The 20,241-nt window shown below is 43.1% G+C and overlaps 1 long non-coding RNA gene across 2 annotated transcripts; it reads right to left on the reverse strand.

Annotated features, from left to right (window-relative positions):
* Positions 1-10,343: 10,343 nt before the first annotated feature.
* Positions 10,344-19,492, reverse strand: LOC133256763 (uncharacterized). Of its 2 annotated transcripts, none has more exons than XR_009739288.1 (4): positions 19,213-19,492; positions 17,275-17,348; positions 13,353-13,453; positions 10,344-11,947 (listed from the first exon to the last, which is right to left on the reverse strand). It is a non-coding gene; the product is annotated as an uncharacterized LOC133256763 (long non-coding RNA). The 2 variants fall into 2 exon arrangements; XR_009739289.1 differs by having other exon boundaries at positions 13,349-13,453; positions 19,213-19,477.
* Between the last annotated feature and the right edge of the window lie 749 nt (positions 19,493-20,241).

A 20,241-nucleotide genomic window follows, 5' to 3' on the forward strand; every position in this document is an offset into this window, starting at 1 on the left:
CACTGTATTAGTCATGGTCCTCCAGAAAAATAGAACCAATAGGATGTGTACACACATACACACACACACACACACATCCTATTGGGCTTCCCTGGTGGCTCAGATGGTAAAGAATTTACCTGCAATGCAGGAGACCCAGGTTCAGTCTCTGGATTGGGAATATCCCCGAGAGAATGGGAATGGCAATCCACTCCAGTGTTCTTGCCTGGAGAATTCCATGACAGAGGAGCCTGGGGGGCTACACAGTCCATGGGGTCATGTAGAGTCTCACACGACTGAGTGCCTAACATTAACACACACACACACATAGAGAGAATGAGTGAGAAAGAGAGGGTGAGAGACAGAGACAGAAAGAAAGATTTGCAAAGATGGGCTTGTGTGCATATGGGAGCTGGTAAATTTGACTTATGTATGGCAGGTGGGCAGGTTGGACATTTTAGTAGAAGTCACAGTTTCGAGTCTAAAGCAGTCTGGAGGCAGAATTTTCTCTTTCTCAAAGGACCTAAGACTTTTCTCTGAAGTCCTCCAACTTAATGAATGAGGCCCACCCACATTATGAAGAGTCACCTGCTTTACTCGGCGTCTACTGATGTAAGCGTTAGTCAGATCTAAAAATACCTTTGCAGCCTTATCTGGACAGGTGTTTGACCAAACAGTTGAGCACTAGAGCATAACTAAGTTTACACATACAATTAACCATCACACCCTGTAACACTACTGTACATGGGCTTGATTTAATATTTTATTAAATGATCTTTTACTTTTCTCATAGAATTATTCACTTGACCTAATTTGAGAGAAGCTGAAATGTTGAAATGATTTTACTATGTGAAGAAATCATTCATCATGATTAGTCCCACCGTGGCTTTTTTCTCTTCTTCATGTCTGGGACTTGGAAGAGTCCATTTTTATCTGCAGATTTGTTTCTTTTATCTTTTCCCTATAAATGATGCTGTGGCTCCTTGCTCAGATAGTCAGTCAACTGGGTCTTAAGTATTGAATCCATTTAGAAACCTTGAAGGTTGATTCTGCGCGTTAACTTGGCTAGGCCACTGGGGACAAATACTTAGTCCCACGTACTGGGTGTTCCTGTGAAGGTGGGTTCTGGATGAGATTAACATCTAAATAAGGGCTTCCCTGGGACTCAGATGGCAAAGCATTCACCTCCAATGTGGGAGACCTGGGTTCTCTTCCTGGGTTGGGAAGATCCCCTGGAGGAGGGCATGGCAACCCACTCCAGTATTCTTGCCTGGAGAATCCCCATGGACAGAGGAGCCTTGTAGGCTGTAGTCCATAGCGTTGAGAAGAGTCGGACAGGACTGAGTGACTCAGCACAGCACACACAGCAATGTCTAAATAGGGCTTCCCAGGGGGCACTGGTGGTAAAGAATCTGCCTACCAATGCAGGAGAAGAAAGAGACAAGCAGATTCAATCCCTGGGTTGGGACGATCCCTTGGAGAAGGAAATGGCAACCCACTCCAGTATTCTTGCCTGGAGAATCCCACAGACAGAGGCGCCTGGAGGGCTACCGTCGACTGTAAAGAGTCGGACTTGACTGAGCAACTGAGTCCAAACCAAAAGCCAACAGACAAAAGTCTAAATGAGTGGACTCTGAGTAAAGCAGATGGCTCTGCAATGAAGGTGGGATTCCAACAGTCAGTCGAAGGCCTGAGTAGGATGAAGACTGACTTCCACCCAGCAAGAAAGAATTCTGACAGCTGTGAGGCCCTTGGACTTCTCCCCATCTCCTCCTCCCCTCTGCCCTCCTCCATTGCAAGCCCTTGGAAATTCAGCGTAACTACTGATTGATTTCCTGTTGCTTCCTTACCCTCCAGACCTGCTTTGCTTGAAGAAGTCTATATTCTTTTGTTCTTTGGTATGTCTGTTTCATCGTTCATAGTCTTTATCACATAAGCTTTTTGGGAATCTAAGGAGTTAAATTAACCTGTCAATGAAAGCTTGCTTCCCAGGAGAATGCCAATAACCTCCAGAGAGGGCTTCGAAGACATTTTCCCACCAAATCTTTTTTCTTTATAAATTAAAAAAATATTAATAAAGATGCTTGCTCCTTGGAAGGAAAGCTATGATAAACCTAGACAGTGTATTAAAAAGCAGAGACATCACTTCGCTGACAAAGGTCCACATAGTCAAAGCTGTGGTTTTTCCAGTAGTCATGTAAGGATGTGCGAGTTGGACCATAAAGAAGGCCAAGCACTGAAGAATTGATGCTTTCAAATTGTGTTGCTGGAGAAGATTCTTGTGAGTCCCTTGGACTGCAAGAAGATCAAACCTAATTCTAAAGGAAATCAATTCTGAATATTCATTGGAAGAACTGATGCTGAAGCTGAAGGTCTAATACTTTGGCCACCTGATGTGAAGAGCCAACTCACTGGAAAAGAACCTAATGCTGGGAAAGATTGAAGGCAACAGGAGAAGGGGGCAGCAGAGGAGGAGATGGTTAGATAGCATCACTGACACAATGGACATGAATCTGAGCAAACCCCGGGAGATAGTGAAGGACAGTGAATCCTGGCATACTGCAGTCTGTGAGGTCGCAAAGAGTGGGACAGAACTGAGCGACTGAACAACAAAAATAACTATTTTTTATATGTTTATTTGGCTGCATATGTCTTACTGACAAGGGATAAAACCTGGACCCCCTGTATTGGAAGCACAGAGTCTTAGCCACTGGGTCACCAGGAAAGTTCCTCCCTCCCACTTTTGTAACTTTAGTCTTTCTGGTCTCCGACAGTCTTCTCCAATGTCTGCATGTATTTGAAATTTTTTGAAGAACAAGTTTAGGAATTAAAGACAGCTCTTGTTGAGGCCATTGGAAAGGACCATGTGAATGACTGGATGATCCTGGAGACATAATTGAGACCTTGGCAGGCCTTGGTCTGTGAACACTCAGCCAGCAGGTGCTAGTACCTGCAGCTAGTACCTGCAGTGCTAGCAGCTCCAGTACCAAGCTCAGAGATCATGCCTCCAGGGTCTGTGATGGACACAATCCAATTCTAATACCTTGTGTCAGGCATTCCAGCTGCCCTCTAACCATTCTTAATAATAAGACAAAAGTGATATTTTAGGGTAACAGTTAATAAATAATATGACTTATCCAATCACACCTTTCACTAAAATATTATTATCTTTTGGCAGATTCATTACTGTAGAGACATCAGGACCTGATGAAACATCCTCTAATTCTACCACTAGTACATTTTCCAGAGTTGTCTTTCTTTTAATTTAATTCTCCCACTCTGAAAGCATACTGTCCGTTGCAATTACTGACTGTGCATTTAATCTCACATAACTAAGGCATTTTAATCTTTTCTTATGAAGAGATAATTAAAAGGTCCTAATATTGCTATGATATGGATACGTTTCATCCCAACCAAGTGAATCAAAGTTTCCTTTGTTCTCATAACTGTGAGTGAGGACAAATGAAATCTCCAGACACTTTGTTGCAGAGGTGAAGCCACCTCTCAAGGTGTGATAAATAACTATTTGTAGACAGTCTATTGAATAGAAGGTTTCCAGAGCTTCCTTGGGCAGAGGTGAACCTAGAGGTGTAGAATGGTAAGAGAGATTTTCATAGTTGTTATTGTAGCTTGATTTATAGTCTGTTGTATTTTCCCAAAGCAATAAATCTCAGCACTTTTTAAAGGCTGTGTTGCACAAGAGAGGTATTGGATCACATTAAAACTTCAAGGGGATTATTTTGTTATACCATGAGGTCGCAAAGAGTCAGACACGACTGAGCGGCTTTCACTTTCTTTCTTTCTCTTCCAATCCTAAAGGAAATCAACCCTGAATATTCACTGAAAGGACTGATGCTAAAGCTGAAGCTCCCATACTTTGGCCATCTGATGTGAAGAACCAACTCATGGAAAAAGACCCTGATGCTGGGAAAGACTGAGGACAGGAAAAGAAGGGGCAGACAGGATGAGACAGTTGGATGACATCATTAACTCAATGGACATGAGTTTGAGCCAACTCCGGAAGAGAGTAAAGACAGGGAAGCCTGGTGGGCTGCAGTCCATGGGGTGACAAAGAGTCGGTCAGGACTAAATGACTGAACAACAACAACAGTAGCGTGTTTACACTGATAGTTTCAATTTTTAGTTAACATGTCAGTACACTAGTATAGAATAAAAGAAAGCTAACAAATTGTTTAACTTCTTCAAAATCAGCACCTTTTTTTTTTTATTCTCACTGTCTTATATCCTCAGCACACAGCTACTTCTGCTGCTGCTAAGTCGCTTCAGTCATGTCCAACTCTGTGTGACCCCAGAGATGGCAGCCCACCAGGCTCCCTCGTCCCTGGGATTCTCCAGGTGAGAACACTGGAGTGGGTTGCCATTTCCTTCTCCAATGCATGAAAGTGAAAAGTGAAAGTGAAGTCGCTCAGTCGTGTCCGACTCCTAGCGACCCCATGGACTGCAGCCCACCAGGCTCCTCTGTCCATGGATTTTCCAGGCAAGAGTACTGGAGTGGGTTGCCACTGCCTTCTGTGCGGCACACAGCATGTCTTGTTAAAAAGATTTTATAGCCGGAATGTTTGCCATTCCAAACCTTAACCCATTATCAACTCTAGTGAAAATACATAAATATACATCTGCCATGTGTTATTTATCTCAGAAAGTAATCTCCCCATGACTCTTTTGCGTGGCCTTTAACCACTGACATTGGTATATTCATTATAATTGTACTGGTCACTGTTTCATGAGGAAGGGCATCAGACTGCATTATGTATTTTCATAATACCTTGTGCTTGGTTGAGGAATGTCATATCTTTTTCATTCAACCTCTGTTTCTCAGCCACATCCATTCATGACCTAATTCTTCCTTTCAGAACTGTGGTGTATACACAGGCTGCAGATGAACAAGTTTGCATTTGGGAAACAAAGCAACTCCATTTGGACTTTTATTGTGCATTTATTCCTCCAGGATTATTTCATATTTATTGAAAGTTGGTAACACAACAATCCTTTCCAGACTGATAGTGATCTGATAATCAGTGTGAAGTATATTTGCAAAACAGGTCAGAAATAACCTGTTTCTCTGTGAAAGAAACATTCAGATTGCTGAAACAGTCATTTTCATGGATACACTTGGGCTTTTAAAACATACTCTTTTTAAAAAATAAATTTAATCCCTCTTCTTTTATTGGGATTAGGACTCTTTTGTTTGTTTAATTTTTATTTATTTAATTATTAATTTTTGACTGTGCCGGGTCTTCGTTGCTGCACGCGGACTTTTCTCTAGTTTCGGCGAGCAGGGGAACTCGCTCAGGGGAACTTGAACTCTTTGTTGAAGTGTGAGGGCTTCTCCTTGCTTCTCTTGTGCTGGCTTGGGGGCTTCAGTAGTTGTGGCTCGCGGGCTTAGTTGCTCCACGGTACATGAAATCTTCCTGGATTCTTCTTTGAAAAAGAACACATTTTCTTTCCATTTTCTGTGTGTGCTGCTTCCTTACATTTTCTCATGAAGCTTCTTTTAAGCTTACGTGAAATGTTTATTAAATAAATTTGTAGATCATGAATAAATGGTATAGACAGGCATAAGAAACTATTCAAGGATGTTTCACTCTTGTTTTGGGTCAGTGTAGAATATTGACTGAATCCGAAGTTCATAGAACGAATATCTAAGAACTCTGAGCCATACACAAATTCATGAGGCTATAGAGACACTTTGTTTGCATATTGTTTCTTTGTTATCCAGGAACTGCTTTGATTATTTGGGCTGAGGTGTTGACAGCTTGGGGTGTATGCCTTGACTACATAGGTAAAGGAATATACATTAGGCTGAATAGAAAGCTGATGGCAGTGTAGGCTAAGTGCGTTTAATTAGCTTCGTATTCAACTACCCTGTTCATTGTTTCTCCCTCTAAGGACGAGATGGGTGTGTGCTCACGTGTGTGCCCACGTGTGTGTGCGTGTGGGTGTGTGTATGGTGGGAGCAGAAAGTTGGTGCTATTGGCACAACTTTTTGGATGGGCTCTGGGGAGCACAAAAGAAAGCTTTTATTTGTAAAATGTAAAGCTCCATTTACAAAAATGTAAACCCTTGAACATTTCCAAGGGGACCGAAAGGGTTGAATTGATAATGCAGCATTTCTGCACTGATAAATGTGAATTTTCTGGTTAACAATATTCATATTACACCAGGGTAAATAGACAGCTATTCTAATACCAACATGTCACTACTCAGCTCTCCTGGGTGAGAAGAGCTTTGCTTGGGTGAAATTGAGGAGTGGCCAATGTCTTCCTTAGTTATGCAGGATTCCCTGTAGGTGAAATAGAACTGGGAAAGAAACCATCATTTGAGATTTTTGGTATGGCCTTTTGAAATAAAACGTTTTATTAGACTCTTAGTAAAAGTGAAGAACTTGACAAGGCAGTAAATATCTAATATAGTGTTGTTTTTATTTTATTATGTATTTTTTTTTTTTTGGCAGTTCCGCGTGGCTTATGGGATCTTTGTTCCTTAATCTGGGATCAAACCCCAGCGGACCTCAGTGAGAGCTCAGTGTCTTAACCCCTGAACCACTAGGGAAGTCCCTAGTGTTGTTTTTAACTATTATCCTTTGACTGAACATGATAATAGGAAAGGAAATGCAAACCTCATTTTGTTATCTGAAGTAGTTCACCTCTGAAAAGCAATTCAATTGCAGAATTACTCAATAATTAAGATAAAGAGATTTGAAGTCAGGACAGACCTGAATTCACACCTCAGCTCTGTGTCTTACTAGTAACAGGACTCCTGCAAAGGGTTTGAAATGTTCTAACCTTCAGTGTGTAAACAGAGAATGGTAATGAAATTTCTTCATATGGTTATTGTGAAAACTAAAACATATATAAAGTTCTTCACAGGATACCAGGCCTATAATAACAATAATCCTAAACATATGGCTTTAAAATAAAGCTCAAGGTGAAAAAGTAACGAAATATTTAAGAAAAACAACATCCCCCCCCTACCATTTACCATCTCTTCAAATTGGGCTGTTAGAGCTTTCCCTAAAGTTATATACCTGTTTCACTCTCTCTCTCTCAAAAAAAAAAAAAAAAAAAAATCCCCAAACATTTTAAGAATAAATGACCTGTTAAAAGTACAGAAAAATCATGCCTTGACCTTGAGGCAGAGTTTATGAATTCTGAAAGGGTGAAGAAAAACATAATAATTAACCGTACCTAGCCATGCAAACAGTTATTGTGGAAGTCCTGGTCCAAGTGTTTTTATCACAGCTGTGCAGGTTTCAACAGGCTCTGCTACATTTAGTCACAGGATAGCCTTCAGGGATAGGATGGCAGTGAGCAGGATGGAAGGCATTTTTCCTTCTCACTCAGGGACTCCAAGTCTTTTTTGGGGAAAGGAAGAGTCATTGAGCTGAACTGTCTGCTTCTTTCTGAATTAAAGTCCTAGACGCTCAAGTCCTAATGTCTGCAAGAAACACTTCCTTCAATGCTGTTCTTGGCTGCTGGCTTGGTTAGAATCCTTTTATGATTAAATGTATACCGGATATCATATCATTATAAAGACTGAACCCAACACTACTTATGTTTGACTGAATTACTGACTTGCTCTGCATTTATGTCAGTGTCCAAGATGCAGAGATAATGGGACTTGCTTTGCCCAATACTATAATTTTGCTTGCGTTGTTGTTTTTTTTCAGTCATTAAGTCATGTTTGCAACTCCATGGACTGCAGCACACCAGGCTTCCCTGTCCTTCACTATCTCCTGGAGTTTGTTCAAACTCACATCCATTGAGTCAGTGATGCCATCGAAATATCTCATCCTCTGTCGCCCCCTTCTCCTCCTGCCCTCAATCTTTCCCAGCATCAAGGTCTTTTCCAATATGTTGGCTGTTCTCATCAGATGGCCAAAGTGTTGGAGCTTCACCAACTGTCCTTCCAATGAATATTTAAGGTTGATTTCCTTTAGGATTGAGGGGTTTGATCTCCTTGTTGTCCAAAGGACTCTCAAGAGTCTTCACCAGCACCACAATTTGAAAGCATCAATTCTTCAGCACTCAGCCTTCTTTATGGTCCAACTCTCACATCTGTACATAACTACTGAAAAAAATCATAGCTTTCTATACAGAGCTTTGTCAGCAAAGTGATGTTTCTTGCTTGTGTAGGCATTGTCAAATTAGAAAACATTTTATAGAAATTTCCTTCAGCTCTACCCTGGTTGAATAGGCAATGCCCATCATCCCCTTTGCATTTAGGATATCACAGTTCACCCTATACTCATAAAAATACCAGGTCCAGATTCTCCTTCGGCCAGATGCCCCATTACTGCTTGCTGAATTGCATTGGACTGATTTAACATAATGTTTCATAAACATATATGGGAAGCCCACCACTAGATTGGAAGGGAGCTAGGGATCTCCAGTACGTCAAGGTAGGGCAATTTGGTATGTGTGTGATTATGAATATGGTTTTCCTCTCTTCTCTCAGCTAAAGGAAAAAACTATAGTGATGTTTCTGCCATATGACTTTAGAAAGTTTATTCGTCCTTTGAGACAGCCTTCACATCCTTTTATTTTTTAAATTATACACAAAATATGTGTCATTTCTATGTATCTAGTCTTTTGTCTTTGACTTTAATGTTTATTTTATTTATTTGGCTGTGTCAGATCCTCGTTGGTTCCCTGACCAGGGATGGTACCTGAGCCCCCTGCATTGGGAGCGTGAAATCTTAACCACTGGACCACCAAGAGAATCTCCTTTTGTCTTTGATTCTAAATGATTAGGAAGAGACCCTATTTCTTAAGTCATAATAGGGATATACTTGGGGCTTCCCTGTGGCTCAGCTGGTAAAGAATCCGCCTGCAATGCAGGAGACCTGGGTTCCATCCCTGGGTTGGGAAGATCCCCTGGAGAAGGGAGAGGCTACCCACTCCAGTATTCTGGCCTGGAGAATTCCATGGACTGTTTAGTCCATGGGGTCGCAAAGAGTCGGACATGACTGAGCGACTTTCACTTTCACTTTCAGGGATATACTTATTGTTAACAATATCTGTTTAGAAGATCCTCATTTTCATTTGACACTTTTTTTTCTTATGGGCACTAATAAATGATAGAAAAATGATTTGGAAGAAGGGACAGTAACACGTAGAATAGATGAAGTCACTGACTCAGAAGATTCTCTCTTCTCTCTCCTCTTTCTTGTGCTTCTCTTTTACTCCCCTCCTTTCAGTCACACATACACACAAAACGAGCAGGGTACTCAAAACTTCCCAGTGAATTAACACTGGCCAACTCTCTAATTAATTTGTGGCTTTAAAATAATCTCCATTATTTACACAACTTCTTAATACCAGACACCTGATCTAGAAGATATTAAATGTTGAGGCGAAATATAAAATTTTTATTGGCAAGGCAGACCAAAATTTTAATTCTATTTATTGTCATAAATTGACAAGTTAGTCTATACTCTTCAACTTTTTGCAATATTGAAACACACAAGCATGGGACTGTCTTGCATAGATAGAATCTCTTGGTTTTGCAGAAGGAGATCAGTAGTGTTGTCTCTGGTCTCTGGGTTGAGCTGTGGTCTCTGGTTGGCCCGGGCCCGGCCATGTGGCTGGCAGAGTGGCACCTCTGACTCTGACCTCCTTGTGGCCTGCCTGCATCATCTCCTCTGAGCCTTTCCTTCCTCCCCAGCAGCCTCCCTGCTCTCCTGTCCTTCGCAGGGCGACTCCTGGGAGGAGGAGGAATTTGGTCCCTGGGCTCCTTGGCCTTCTGTTTGTCTCCCCTCTTTCCCTTACCTTCTCTATTCTCTTGGTCCTCAGGGAAAAAAAAGAGAAGCCAAAATGTGATGAAAGTGACCTTCTCTGACCCACTGGTCTTTTTTCCCTTCTCTAAAAAAAATGACTTCTCTTGGGACATGTACGAAATATTTCACCAATAATTCTCTTTATGTTTAGTAGTGTTTTTTTGCGAACTCTGTAACCTGAGTCAACTATGCAAAGAATAGCAACTTCATGGATGTAGAAGACTCTACAATTCTGGGTATCATAGTCATGCCAGAAGTGAACTACAGGTCATCCCATGCCATCTTGGGAATCCCAGGTGGCTCAGTGGTAAAACTATCTGCCTGCCAATGCAGGAGATGGAGGAAATGCTGGTTCGATCCCTGAGTTGGGAAGATCCCCCGGAGAAGGAAAGGGCAACTCCAGTATTCTTGCTGGGAAAATCCCATGGACAGAGGAGCCTGGTGGGCTATGGTCCATGCGGTCTCCAAGAGTTGGACACGACTGAAGACTGAGCACACACACACACACACACACATACACACACATCCGGTCTAAATACCTCTGAAAGAATGTAAGGGCCATTCTTTTGTTTTCTTTTTTGTTTTTCTTTTTATTGAAGTATAATCACTTTGCAGTGTGTTAATTTCTGCTGTACATCAAAGTGAATCAGCCATATGTATGCATACATCCCCTCCCTCTTGAGCATCCTTCCCACACTCCTCCCCGCTCCATCCCACCCCTCTAGGTCATCACAGAGCACCAGTGGAGCTCCCTGTGCTGTACAGAAGGTTCCTGGAGCCACTGGCCTTTAAGGTGACCTGAAATTCAATCCACTTTTAGAGAGGAAAAAAAAAAAGAGCGTTTCTTTATACAAACACGATCTGGCTGGCTGTAGGTGTTCAGGAAAGAACAAGTACTCAGAATACTTGGAAAACTGCTTATAAAGGATTGAACAATGACCCTCAGGGTTCAGGAGATTTCCTGGGGGTTAATAAGTAGCTGGGGAGAATTGCTGGCCTTCAGCTGTACTCTGGGCAGTTAACCTCAGCCAGTCAGGCCTCGCTAAGAAACGGTGGTGGTGATTGCTATTGTGAGATGTAAACACAGAGGAACACTTTTGGGCTGATTTTATTTCAATGTGCCCTTTGCTTCTGAAAGACCGTGCTGTACTGCTTAAATAGAGCACGGTGGTAATAATACAGCTCTCCTTACCCGACCACATGCACCTCATCGCATTAACCAGGCAGACTGGAACAATGTTTAAAGGGGGAAAAAATTAATATTTTATGAAAGTTAAAAAAAAAAAACCTGAAGAAAAACTGTTCAACTGCTTAATACACAGCCAAGATTATACTGAATTTACAGCAAACCAGTTATAATTATATCCCACATACAGTTAGAAGATTTTTCTTAAGAGAGAGGGTCTTTTCCTTTTTGCTGTGAGAGGATGACTTCAAAAACTTAAAACGGTTTCTGTCCTTTTCTGGCTAAACCTCCTGCTAGCAAAATAGTTCGTTAACTAAAAGATTCATGAGCCAAGTTCACTGGGTTTTAATTTCAAGGGGGAAACAGGGTAAATTTGTTTTAACCCTGACGTACTCAGATAGATACTTAGATTTTCCTCTTTTCCACGATTCTGTTCACTTCATCTTTAGAACACCTAGCTCAACAGATCAGAGCTTGACTTTGTCATTTCTGTTATTTGCATGTTCATTTACCAGCTGTGAAGCTGGGGTTTGGCGTCGTGTCAGACTGACCTCGTGGAGGACTGGAGCAGCTATCACGAACATCTCCGCCTTGGTGTCACTGTTCAGGGTGCTAGGGAGTCAGCTCGCTGCAGGCCACTTCCTGACACACCCGCACTCTCTTCTTCACTTCCAGCCAGTGGCTTTACCTCAGGAAGGAAAGGGCTGGTCTGAGCAACTGCTGGGTGGGCAACCTTGAAGGTTTGTAGCACACCCTCCTGGTCGGAGTGAGAATTGCAGGGGGGAACACTTCACTCTGATCCTGGTGATCTGCTCACAGAAGCTTTTGTTTGGAATTTGCTGTTGCTGGTTTGAAATTCATTGCTTATTTTTTTGTTCTCCTTCTTTGGACATTGTTTCTTTTACTTTTGATGCCATTATTTTTGTACATAAATAATTTTTTTTTAATTTATCCTTTCAGGACATTGCACACGGATGAACAGGCTAGAAAAGAATAGTGAGTTCAAATTAGCCATTTTCATGCAACAAGCTAAAGGAGAATTCTAGGGAACACAGACCTCCATATTCTACTGAAAAGCTATAAACAGCAATGTTAGTGATAATTAAAAATTATTGTTAAAAATGTTTAGTTCCAGTATTCTGAAGGAATGTCCCTTTCCTTTTATCTTTTAGCACAATAATAAACATCAGTGTTGTATTTATTATTTTTATGGCAGTATACTTTTTTTTCACAGTATTATTTCCTAATTTTATACACCATCACAGGACTTATGCAGTAAAAACCTGCTATTTCATGTTATTCCTTTTCTTTGTCTCTCCTTTCAATTTACAACTATGAATATGCTGCCAACAAATGAAACTAAAGAAATCTCTAAATAGATGGTACACTGCTTCCTCAGTAGAAGTTTGGCAGCTCTTTGTTGCAGAAAAGAGGTTGGGATTTTGGAGGCGAGGATTCAAATTCTTGCTCCCCAATTCAAGATTTTGTTGAGGGGACTTTCCTGGCGATCCAGTGGTTAAGACTTTGCCTTCCAATGCAGGGAGAGTGGATTCGATCCCCAGTTGGGGAACTAAGATCCCACAGACCTCACAGCCCAAAAAACCAAAACATGAAATAGAAGCAATATTGTAACAAATTCAATAAAGACTTTTAAAAAAATGTTAAAAAAGATTTGTGTTGACTTAGGCAGATTCCCTGGGCTTCCCTAGTGGCTCAGCAGCAAAGAATCTGCCTGTGATGCAGGAGACACGGGTTCAATCCCTGAGTTGGGAAGATGCCCTGGAGGAGCAGACTAAAGATTGTTTATACAGCTTCTGTGGCTACATTCTGTGAGTGCCTTGTGGAAAGACTCTTACCGTATCTGCATTTTGAATAGCTTTTGACTGAACATAAGCATGACAAGGGCTTCCTAGGTGGTGTTGGTGGTGAAGAACCTGCTCGCCAACGCAGGAGACAGAAGAGACGTGGGCTTGATCCTTGGGTGGGAAGATCCCCTGGAGAAGGGAATGGCCACCTGCTCCAGTGCCTGGGAAATCCCATGGACAGAGGAGCCTGGTGGGCTACATTCCATGGGGCTGCAAAGCGTCGAACATGACTGGGCACACACATCTTGGCTTGGTTAAAAGTCTAGACTTTACAAATGTGTTCTTCTTCCCCTCCCACAAGGCAAGAAGCTGTTTGCTGGCTTGGTCTTGCCAAGCTCTGTTGGAGACCCCCCAGCTTGCCTGCCAGTGTGCCTGCATCCCGCCTCCCTTTAAAAGTCACTCTCTTTCACCTGGCAGGGGCCTTCCCAGAAGGCTACATGGACAGACAAATAATCTCCCTTTTTGTAATGGTTTCAGCCCTGTTCATCTCGGAAACGGGAATCAAGGTGGCAGACTTACTCACGTTTTTGTTGTCAGTCTTCCCCACTGGAGTGTGAGCTCCACAAATGGCGGGGTGTTTGTCAGTTTCGTCTCCTGCCAGATCTGACGTGCCTAGAAGAGTGTCTGGCAGAAAACAGGCATTCAGTAAACACGTGCTCAGTGAATTAAGATACTGTTCATCCACAGGAAGATCCTCAGGAATGGGTTGCAAGGCTCACAGGTTACTGGCTAATATGACGGGCTTTAGGGAAAACTAGTCCTAGGCTTGAGTATCAATCCTCTCCCTTAGTAGTCATGTGCCCTTAGACATTCTTTTAATCTATAAACATCAGCTTTTCCTTATAAAATGCAGATAATCCTAGTGGATTATTTGCGGGGGGAAGTATAGGAGATCTTATCTATAAAATATCCAATGCAGTGCCTGACACAGAGCAGGTACTCTGTAGGCTGTAGGTACTATTATTATTACTACTAAGTTGCAGGAGAAGGGGAAGCATGGCTCTTTAGGGCTGAGAGTGGGGGAGGGATACAAGGATAAACTGTGATGAATGGGGAAGTTCTTGTACCAGGGCAGGGAGAAGCAAGGGAGACCCAAGTACTTTTCCAGGTAGCTCTTGAGTTTATTATTATTTTTTTTTAATAAAGGATAAAGGTATGTGATCTCCATGCATGCTCAGTCACTTAGGTGTGTCTGACTCTGCGACTCTATGGACTGTAGCCCGCTAGGCTCCTCTGTCCGTGGAATTTTCCAGGCAAGAATACTGGAGTGGGTTGCCATTTCCTCCTCCAGGGGATCTTCCCAACCCAGGATCTAACCCACATCTCCTGTCTCCTGCATTAACAGGTGGGTTCTTTACCCGCTGAACCATCAGGGAAGCCCTCTATAGGTACATACCTGTGGCGGATTCATTTTGATATTTGGCAAAACTAATACAATTATGTAAAGTTTAAAAATAAAATAAAATTAGAAAAAAATAAAAAAAAAATAAAAATGTAAAAAAAAAATATATATACATATGTAGTTATACGTGAAAAGGAATATGTGCAGTTACACCAGCATACATATATATAGGAATATGTGAAAAGTGAATTAAAACTATTTGTATTTGATGACATTTTAAGAAAATTTAAGAAAAGCCTCAGGTCTTAGGAGAGGGTAGAGGGCGGTGGGTTGGGAGGAGGGGATCCCAGGATGTCACAAAACCAGAAACAGGAGCTCAGTGATCCGAACACTTGGCATGGTTTCAGAATATCTAGTCATCCTTATTTGCATGCCACAGAAGGAGTTGAGCCTGTTTCCTGCTAATTAACTGTTTATTGGCCTCACGACTAGGGACTGAGTCTGCAACAGAGCAGTCTCTACCTGGATGCAAAGCAGAAGAATGAATGAGGTGCTGGGGGTGAGGAGGTTAGCTGGAGAGATCTGGCTGTTGCAGACCTAAGCCCTGTTCTCTGGGGAAGGAGTGCTGCCTGGATTTGCAGACTTCAGAGATGCGAGCCACTGACCACTGCCCTTTGGACTGCTGTTGTTTAGTCAGTTGTGTTCGGCTCTCTGCAACCCCACAGACTATAGCCTGATAGACTGCTCTGTCCATGGAATTTTCCAGACAAGAATACTGGAGTGGATTGCCATTTCCTGCTCCAGGGTTCTTCCCAACACAGGGGTGGAACTTGCATCTCCTGTACTGGCAGGTGGATGAATATGTTAAGACAGACTGAGTGACTGACTGAGGTAACTTCATCTTATCGCCTCCACTGTTTCATTTTAATACCGTTGGTTCTTAGACCCCTGGATTTTTGTGAGGATTAACCAAGATGGCAGATGTGGAAATACATGGGCCAAAAATTGTTGGCCATCCTGTAGAGTTGTTGGCTTTCTTCCTCTGCTTGTTCTTCTCGACCTTCTATTAATAGTTCCTTCTGACCCCCTTCCTCCGCTTCCCCCTTCCTCTTGCCTCCTCTGTTGAGACCCTCATCCCTTGGGAAGGAGAAGTTGGGGAGGGTTGCAGTCAGAATCCAGTGCCTCCTCATGGAATTGACTTTGTTCTTTCTGTTCCCAAGGGGAACAGCAGGGAAGGGAGCCTCAAGGTCGTCTAGGCAAGTGCTGCTTAGCTGGAGGAACTGTCTTTAACCCTAAACAAATCTTACCTAGAATCTGGTATATAAAATAGATGTTACGACAGAGGTGCTATATTTTGAGTAGGAATATAAGGATGGAAGGGGCTTCCCAGGTGGCACTAGTGGTAAAGAATCCACCTGCTAATGCCGGAGATGCAGGAGACCACGGTTTGATCCCTGCATGGGGAAGGTCCCTTGAAGGAGGAAATGCAATCCACTTCAGTATTCTTGCTTGGGAAATCCCATGGACAGAGGACCCTGGTGGGCTACACTCCATGGGGTTGCACAGAGTGAGACATGACTGAAGTGAGTTGGCGTACACACACAGACACACACACACACACAGACACACACACACACACACACACACACATAAGGATGGAAGAACCATGTTCTCCAGTAAGCTGTGTGAAGACAAAACCTTCTCCAGTTTCCTCATTTTATAAAATATAAGAGGACATAGAAGACCTGAAAGGCAACATGACGAGGGCAAAGAAAGAACACCAGTGGGCAAGCCTGCTTTCATGACTGAATGACCATGAAAATGCACTGCTCGGGGCTTTGGTTAAAGGAAAAGCATCCCAGACATGGTGTATAGGAGCGCACTGTTCCATGGGAATCTCCTTAAGGCTGTGAAATCTTCATTGCTTAGCCTGCTCTTCACAGAGTATATCAACCTCTCTCTGAGCCTTGGTTGGTTCCTCATTTGCAAAATGAAGTGGTTGATGAAATTAGTGCTTTTGATGTTGTCATGCCATTGCTAAGTCCTGTCCGACTCTTTGTGACCCCATGGACTGCAGCCCCAGGCTCCCCTGTCCTCCACTATCACCAGGAGTTTGCTCTAATTCACATCCATTGAGTTGGTGATGCTATCTAATCATCTCACGCTCGGCCACCCCCTTCTCCTTCTGCCTTCAATCTTTCCCTGCATCAGGGTCTTTTCCAGTGAGCTGGTTTTTCTTAGAAATGAGAACTAAGATACTACAATCCACCAATTCCAGTGTTCTTCTTTTTTAAAAACATTCATTTGGTTGTACCTGGGCTTAGTTGCAGCCTGCAGGATCTTCCGTTGTGACTCACGGGTTGTGATGCACGGGCTTAGTTGCCCCATGACATGTGCAGTCTCAGTTCCCTGACCAGGAACCACGCTTGTGTCCCCTGCATTAGCAGGCACATTCCTAACCACTGGGCCACCAGGGAAGCCCCGTCATTCTTTCTTTTTAAATGAAGAAAGCTTTATATAGAAGCAACATATAGCGGAGTGCAAGGTGCTTTACATGGGGACAGCAGGCTTGTCACCCACACATATGTTTTGACCATTATGGATTAGTCACTGTTTAGTTTTCAGGGAATGAATCAGTCAACAAAATAGAAAAAAAATGCACAGGTCTCATGGGGTTGACAATTTACCAGAGTGCAGCTGTGTGTGTGTACAAGCGCATGCACATGCATGCATGCATGCTCGATTGTGTACAACTCTTTGCGACCTCATGGACTGTAGTCCACCAGGCTCCTCTGTCCATGGGATTTTCCAGGCAAGAATAGTGGAGCGGGGTGCCATTTTCTCCTCCAGGGGATCTTCCTGACCCAGAAATCTAACCTGGGTCTCCTGCATCTCCTGCCTTGGCAGGAGGATTCTTCACCACTGAGCCACCTGGGAAGCCTGTGCCACGTGTGTCCGGGTGCAGTTCACTCCAAGGAGGGCCTTTGTGCAGACTGGCCACACCTGCACTGCTGATGCTGGTGATCTCCAGTAAAACCCCAGTGACTTTTGATGAAATGTTGACTTGTGTTGGGGGCTTTCAACATTTTACTTTAATCCTTACCTTAACCCTGTAAGGTAGGTGTTGTTATTTTCTTTTATCGGCAAGAACACTGAAGCCAGGGCTTTCATACAAAGCTGCCAAAAGTGAAAAAGTGAAAGTGTTAGTTGCTTGGTCCTGTCCAACTCTTTGTGACCCTATGGGCTGTAGTCCACCAGGATCTTCTGTCCATGGGATTCTCCAGGCAAGAATACTGAGTGAGTTGCCATTTCCTCCTCCAGGAGATCTTCTTGACCCAAGGATTCTGAGTCTGTTGCATTGTAGGAAGATTCTTTATCATGGGAGCCACCAGGGAAGCCCTAAGTCTACTTTTTAAAAAGTGTAGAGAAGCTGGGATTTGCCCCAAATCCTATGACTCTTTCCCCCATGTCCTCCTTCTTGGTCCTCAGTAATGAATGCCCTCTTGCAAGGGAAAAGCCAGAGAAACACTTTCAGGGAAACACTTTCAGGGAACAACAGGCCAGTATAAGGAGTTGTATTTGGGCTTCCCTGGTGGTTAGTGGTAAAGAATCCACCTGCCAATGCAGGAGATACAGATTTGATCCTTGGGTCAGGAAGATTCCCTGGAGAAGGGAATGGCAACCAGTATTCTTGCTTGGAGAATTCCACGGACAGAGGAACCAGTATTCTTGCTTGGAGAATCCCACGGACAGAGGAACCTGGCAGGCTATAGTCCATGGAGTTACAAAGAGTCAGACAGGACTGAATGACTGAACCACAACAAAAGGAAAACACATGTAGTCATTCATTTAAGCTAACTCGACAAACGCTCTTTTAGGAAGTCTAGGAATCACACCGTGGCGCTTATACTCCTCTGCTTTTGGAGCAGTGATGAGTAAATAATATTCCCGGGGATGAAGGAGCCTGAGACTTGGCATCACTTGGTGTCCCCACTATGATAGCGCTGATGGAATGTAAGGTTGAGCTGATCCACAATGACGATCATGCCAACCAAGTGGCTGGTGTACCCCGCCAGGACTTCAAAACCATGGCCAGCCTCTCCCACTTCATTGTCTTGGAGAGGAGCCGTCGATGTGCTTCTGTGGTCCTCCGTGTCTATTGATCAGCCCCTGTCATCTCCGAGATGGTCCTCACAGGCAGTTGAACCTTCCACCCTCCAGACCTGCCTCCCCGCCTCTGTACAATCTCCGGACAGCCTTTCACCTGGGCTGTCAGCATAATGAAGGCTTGATTTCAATACGCTCCCTCATTTCTCTGTTCACTGCTCTGCGGGTTAATGCAGATTCCAAACTTCAACAAGCAGCTGTTAAACATGTCATTAACACTGCTTGGGCTGCAAATGAGACGCTGCTACTGGGATTACTCTGTGAGCTATAGTTTTGTGATGAGCTTTGTCACTCACAGCTGACCCACTGTGTACCGAATGGAACTCAGATTATCTCCTTTCTTCCTCTGACTCTTGTCATTTTTTTTTCCCCACAAAGAATTACTATTCTACTCCCCGAAAGATTGATTACTTGCACAAATAAGAGAGTCTGAGACATTAATACAAAATTCACAGGCTTTTCTTTATCTCAAACCTGCAACTCCCTCCACATTTCCTCCTGGTAATTATATTAGAATTGTGTACACTAGGAATTGCCATCTGATTATTAGGAAACCAGTTTTGTCATGACAAAAATGAGCTTAAGTCTTGTTTTCCTGGAAAATGATCAGTGCAGTGCCCTGGATGAGAGAGAAGGAGATTAAATCCAACTGACTTTCATCCATGAATGCTTTCATCTCTTTTTCAAACACAGGAAATGATTACCACTGCTATAAGCTGCAGTTCATATGAGTGAAAAAGGATAAGGAAATATTGAAAATTCTGTAACCAACAGTAGGACATAATATAGGTCCTGGGCACCCGCTGAGCGACACGTACTTTATTTTTCCATACTGCCGATGTCAAGAAGTTTCATATTTTCAAGGGAGTCTTACCTTGAGGTGTGACATTACAAACTGAGGAATAAACAAATTGACTTTTCTCTCATTTGGACCATTTGGTTTTTCATAGAGAATTAGAAGAGAGTATTTATAAAAGCTACACACTAGGTGCTAAAAAGCACCATCAATTCATTCTTATAATTTACAAAAGAGAGAAGGCAAAACACTTATTTCATTATATTTTCCAATATGTCATCAAGTTGATAGAAGGGTCCTCAAGAGCGGGGACCACATCTTATTGTCTTTGCATCCTTGATGTCCTGATGAAAAAGGGAAAGTGTTAGTTGCTCAGTTGTGTCCGACTCTTTGTGACCTCATGGACTGTAGCCCGCCAGGCTCCTCTGTCCTTGGAATTCTCCAGGCAAGAATACTGGAGTGGGTAGCCATTACTTTCTCTAGGGGATCTTCCCAACCCAGGGATCGAACCCAGGTCTTGTCCCAACCCAAACAGGAGGTTGGAGGAATATACTCTGCCTTCATAAGAACTCCAAAATCACATGACAAAGGGCATGGTTAGAGGGAGGGTTGAAGAGTTTGGCCACTTTTGGAAATTAAACAGTTCCTATTAAATGGATCCCTTAAAGGGCTTCCTAGGTGGCACTAGTAATAAAGAACCTGCCTGCCCATGCAGGAGATGCAGGAGACATGGCTTTGATTCTTGGGTCGGGAAGATCTCCTGGAGAAGGGAATGGCAACCCACTCCAGTATTCTTGCCTGGAGGATCCCATGGACAGAGGAGCCTGGCGGGCTACAGCCCAAGGGTCACAAAGTCAGACATGACTTAGTGACTAAACCAGCACCACATACATATAAACATTTTACCTATTGCTAAGTTGCTTCAGTAGTGTCCAACTCTTTGCAACCCTATGGACCATAGCCCGACAGACCCCTCTGTTCACAGGATTCTCCAGGCAAGAATACTGGAGTGGGTTTCCATGCCCTTCTCAATGGGATCGTCCCGACCCAGGAATGGAACTGGTGTCCCTTATGTCTCCTACATTGGTGGGGAGTTCTGAGCCACCT

The sequence above is a fragment of the Bos javanicus genome, chromosome 11, assembly GCF_032452875.1.
Source record: "Bos javanicus breed banteng chromosome 11, ARS-OSU_banteng_1.0, whole genome shotgun sequence".
NCBI lineage: Eukaryota > Metazoa > Chordata > Mammalia > Artiodactyla > Bovidae > Bos > Bos javanicus.